This window comes from Erpetoichthys calabaricus, chromosome 4 (genome assembly GCF_900747795.2).
Source record: "Erpetoichthys calabaricus chromosome 4, fErpCal1.3, whole genome shotgun sequence".
NCBI lineage: Eukaryota > Metazoa > Chordata > Cladistia > Polypteriformes > Polypteridae > Erpetoichthys > Erpetoichthys calabaricus.
The window spans coordinates 263,538,450-263,544,449 of NC_041397.2; positions in this window are offsets into that span (position 1 = coordinate 263,538,450).

A 6,000-nucleotide genomic window follows, 5' to 3' on the forward strand; every position below is an offset into this window, starting at 1 on the left:
GCGTATCAGCTTATGGGAGCCAGAATGTCACTGAAGATGTCATTTTTTTATATTCTCATCTCGACTTTTTTCCACCAAATTTAAGCGATGTCAGAGATGAGCATGGGGAAAGATTTCATCAAGATAGAAAGGTGATGGGAAACTGATATTGGGGAAAATTCACTCCAAGCATGATGGGTGACTACTGTTGGTTCTTGCAAAGAGAGACGGATGTGCAGTACAAGCGCAAAAGCGAGTGCCTCCAACATTTTTGGGCAGGCTGACCTCACTTTTATATTGAGGTAAATTGACATAAATATGCATTAACGTGTCTCTGGTATCGCCTTCTGGTCTGTTTTCAGATTAAACACATCAGAACAATTTTGTTGGGACAGAGTTCAAACTTTAGATATCGTGTTGATATATTATATTGATATTCAAAAGTGTCAAAACGTCAATGAGGTGTATTTCAAAAACCTGACGTGTTAGCTTAATACTGATTTCATATATGAAATCAGTGTAAAAAACTTAATGAAGAGCTTCTCTGAAGTTCACAGTAGCAAACAAAAAATATTTTTTTGTAGACCGGTGTTATCAGTAAAAAATGAGTGTTTTTGGTTTTATAAAGTGTGATATTAGTATCTTTTCAAACAGTTTAATTTTAACAAATAAAATCACTTTAACAAATAGAATTTTATGTGAGAAAGGCAGAATCGGTAGCCCATTAAGTCTTACTGTGTTAATTATTAGTATAAGAATGATTTTAAAATGAAGTTAAATCAAAGTTATTCATGGTCTTTTTTAGTAATCTGACATAACTGACACTCCAGAGGGGAACCGGAGAAGTGTCAGACATCTTCATGGATTACCGGCCAATAAAATCTGAGCTTAATCCTCTCTAGTATTTTGTCAGGAGATGGGTATGTGCCAGTTCACAGACCTGCCACTGGTAGGCTTTCGGGACCAATCGATATAATAAATCATTGTTAATAACAATTTAGTGTCCGGATTGTAAGGTGTGTTGACCATTCACTGAGGCTACTGCATTTCTGGCAAACTTAAGGGAATTATCATTCCACTGTTCCCGTTTAAAGGATGCCAGGGTTTGCCTAAACTGAAACTGCAAAGTGGTAAGTGGGTCAAGACTGATCTCAATGGGTGGAGCGTCAGACTGTAACATCGATGTCCTGGGCTCTGTAGGATCCGGAGTCGTCATCACAACTTCCACTACGTCACACTGGGTAGACACGTGACTGCTTTTTGCCATTTATGTATATGCCGAGGAGACAGTTTGGGACAAATTATTTCCATCCATTATCTGGCCCAAAGATTTTTGTGTCATACCACTTTTAATCTTAGTCCGGTCTCTGCCAAGTATGATGGTAAAGGGTGAATTTTGCAGTACTGCTACCTGTATGGCCCTTATGGAGTCTTCATATCTGATCACACAGGTAGCGGACCGATACCACCACATTTCACCGTGAATACAGGTCAGACTCTTTCCCTTAAACCACTGTTGCGGTAAGGCATAACGGCAAGCCACAGCTGAGATGTTGCTGCTGGTGTCTATGAGTGCCGTAACCGTGTAACCATTCACCACCACCACCACTCCTGTCCAAGGAAAAGATAAGGGGTTTGCAACAGCACAATACGTTCACCTTAAGCCCAACTACAGTTCATTGGCTCACTGAGTTGCAGATGGATGGTGCACCTTGGCTCCCCACACTTGAAATAGCGCGGGGTTGCCATATACTTCTCCCTTGAACGGGTCACGGACTCCACATCATGGTCTCCTGTGCATACATGTGTGACAATATATACATAGGTATATACTGTATATACTACCTGGGCTACCCAGCGTTTCCTGGGAAATTTATAAAGCAAATGGGCTTCAGTTATATTGCCAAGGGATGTATCAGAAGTACTATGTAAGTAACTGAGTACTTTTCTGAATACAGTATTTTTTTTTCCACAAGGGGGTAGTATTTAGTTCAATGAAGATCCTTATGCTTGAACCTAACACAACACTTTCTAAGGTCACTTAATCCTGAGTAGGATGACAGGGGAGCTGAACCCCAACCCAGCAAGCATAGGGTGCAAGGCAGGAACAATCCATGGACTGTGCGTAAGTCCATTACAAGGTAGACAGACAAATGCAAACTATGGCAGATTTAGCATCAAAAAATCCACCTAACCTGCTGATCTTTGGTCTGTGGAAGGAAACTGGAGCACCCAGAGGAAACCTATACAGACACCAGGATAACATGCAAACTCCACGCAGGAAGGTTACCTGGAACGTCAGCCCTGATCTACTTACTGCGAGGCAACACCTACCACTGCACCATTGTGCCGCCCAGTCTCCTGCTCTTCTAGCTCTCCAGGCTGAGTGTAGGTTTTTTTCAAAGGGCATGTCTATGCCATGATTAGGCAGCTCATGAAACTCAAATACAGGATATAAATCAAAAACTAGACTTATGAGGCCTAGACACAATATAAACCTGTCCTCAAAATCATTAAGTGCAGGCTAAGTTATAATTCAATATTACAAAGGGAAGAGTGAACAATAAAAACTCTTGGCCCCAGTGACAAAATTTAGAACAAAAACCATGTTACTTATTTGGAAGGCAAGTCAAAAGTTAAATCCACAATCAAAATCAAAATACCTCTGCACAACTACTGAGTGCTCCACCAGCTCATAAAGGGCTGTGGGTGACCCAACAGCTGCAGCAACAGGAGGTTCTGCATCTCTGGCAGCATCCTGCTGTGTCTGAGAGGCCCAGAGAACTAATGTACTGAACTTCCTCCAACTCCAGTCTAGGCAGTGGTCCAGCCCAACTCCCAGACAACAGAAAGCCGCTACTATGGATCTCCACTGCTGTCCTTATAGATTACTGTCATTTTCATTATTTTATATTGTATTAAAAAGGCTTATGTTTTATAACATTCAGACTGATAATATGTGCTTATATTGGACTCCTATTATAATATTCTGCCATTTTAATGTTTATATGATGTTGGTTCTATAAGTCCCACAGAGGCTACTGATCAGCAGCAAACTAGCAATGTTTACTTTAGTAATGTTAGATTGAGTGAACATAGCCATGCTGTTCTTGCATTTTCCTAGGATGACAAGTAACTATCACCACTGTTCTTTTGCATAGAATAACTCTTAATGACTTTGCAGATGGTTGAAGCCTCTCACAGTCTAAATTCAGTGTAAGAGCCAATACTAGAAAATGAATGCTAATGTTAAAATCCACAAAAGACTGTACGTTTCTAATAGGTGCGGTGATAGTACGTTGCTGCACCCACCACACACTAAACCCCCTGGATCATAGCAGCATAAATAATGGAAGATTCTGTTTTAGCCCCTACAGCTAACCTATGATAGAACATCCTTACTGATCAGCTATATTTGTATTACGATAATAGAATTTCACTCAGTCTGTTAGTTATCTAGAAAAATGAACTGCTAGATTTGCTCACAATAAGAAGGACACAGTTTTCTGACCGTGTTGCATTTTGTATAGGGACTATGTAAGAGAAACATAAAGAAATGCAACAGTATATGTAGGCATGTAGGCCTTAAACAGAGACATCCTATACAAAAACATTTTATGTATTTTCAGTTTTTATCAATATTTTTGTTTGAACTGTTTTTGCTTTAATTTTCACTTAAACATTTAAAACAAAGAAACTTAAACTACGGAATTATTTGTACACGTGTCACATTCATTGCCTGACTCTTTCTATGAAGCAAACTGAAGCCGCAGAATTTTAGAAAATAGTAAACACAGCTATACTCAGTAAAATATGACTTGCTCCATATTGAATTTTCTTTATATATTTATATTGTCACACATGTGCAAATGGGAGAAAGCTCAACCCCTTAAATAATAATCAGCCCTTAATGAAATAATTATTCACCTTTCTCTCTTTCTTTCTTTGCAAAACCAACTGAAGGAACCGACCACTGATGAAATCGCCTCCGAGTCTGGTTCCCCTGAACCCGCCCCTTCCTGTCATTTTTCTATATAACCCACGTTTTGTTTCATTGTAATCAGTTCTTTAATGACCAAAAAGACCCATTTTTTGCTTGCTTTTGTCAACTGCTTTCAAGCATACATATATATGTATAGCCATACATGCCTGTCTGTGGATCACCCTCCGGATTCATGTGAAACAGGTACTACCACCCAGGGTCAGGGAGCTTATGCTAACTATCTCCTCATTTCTTCCCTCCAAAGTATAGAGAAGACACCCTGCCAGGGTAATTGACTCCTCTCCTTCTGGTTCCCCACCTATAAATCCTACAGCTGCTGGAAGGAGCCATTCAGTTTTGAACAAACTACACCATAGGATGGAGCTCTTCAGTGGCATAGCTAGGGGGGGGCAAGGGGGGACATCCCATGTGATTTCTTTTTGTTCCTTCGGATGAAAAAAGACTTGAAAGGACGGCGTTTTGCTGACGTCGAAGAGGTAAAACAAGAAACGACCAGAGCATTAATGGGCATTACTTCAGACGAATTTAAAAAACGTTTCGAACAATGGAACAAACGGTTAGATAAGTGTATTTCCGCCAATGGAGAGTACTTTGAAGGAGACTAATTGTAGTTTGTACAGAAAATTAAATTAAACACGTTTTAAAAATATTTCCGGTTATTTTTGGGTCCCCCCTTGTATATACATATACATATATACATACACACACGCACACACACACACACACACATATATATAAAAGTGAAAGAATTTTGTGCAACAATTTTATGTGACGTTATTTTAAAACCTACATATATATGTTTGGTATCATTCTTTTCAGAATTTATCGAACTTTAATGTGATGTTCTTAGATTTTCAGATTCTTATTCCGTTTCTAAATTATAAACTAAAAAATATCAAGAACTCACGTCCTGCGAGATGAGACTTTGTGCCAAGACATTTAACCACGCCCGGGGCCAGAAATAAAAGACATAGAGTAGGACAGCTGCTGTACAGGCTTTTAAATGTTCGAAGCGCCACATGAGATGCAGATCACGCAGCACAACAGCAGCAGCAAGTCAGCTGATCGAGCAAAGAGGAGGTAAAAAAAAATGTATTTGTTTCCCATTGTATCACCATTTAAGAGGGGGTTTCTGAGGAGCAGCCACGTCTCCTTGGGGTGCATTCAGCCCCCCTCTTCACAATGCGAGTGGCAGAGATGCAATGTGGATGGCGTGTAGCACAGGCCGGTTGGTGAGTCAAGCAAGCAGGGGGCGAAACCCCCTAGTATATATATATGACCCCCATGACCCTCTAGTTAGGATATAGCTGGTTGGATAATGGATGGATATATATATATATATATATATATATATATATATATATATATATATATATATATATATATATATATATATATATAATATATATATATATATATATATATATATATATATATATATATATATATATATATATACAGTATATATATATATATATATATATATATATACACAGACACACAAATCATTTTCTAAAGTTCAATTTCTAAAAATCCCCTTATCACTTTGTCATTCTGGAATATTGAGTATCGCTAAATGAATTCATTTAAACAATTTTAGCATACAGCTGCAAGATAACCAAATGTGAAAAAAGTGAAAGAGTCTGAATACTCTCTGAATGCACTGTACCAACACTTGTGCTATTTGGGTGTTTGGGTGCTCTCCTTTTTCAATTCTGTAGCATAATTCTGCTTTCTTTCTTTCTTTCTTTCTTTCTTTCTTTCTTTCTTTCTTTCTTTCTTTCTTTCTTTCTTTCTGTCTTTTTCAGCCCTTTGATTTTCACATGTACAACATCTTAAGAATGAAGTCATTTGTATTTCATATCAAATCCAACATTCAAATGGCCCAAGCTGTCTGCCATCATATTATATAAGCAGGACAAAATGACATGATATATTGTGTGACCTTTGTGTCACATAACCAGCAAATGGGCTTAGAAACAATTAATAATATGTATGTGGCAATGCACTGCGGTGGG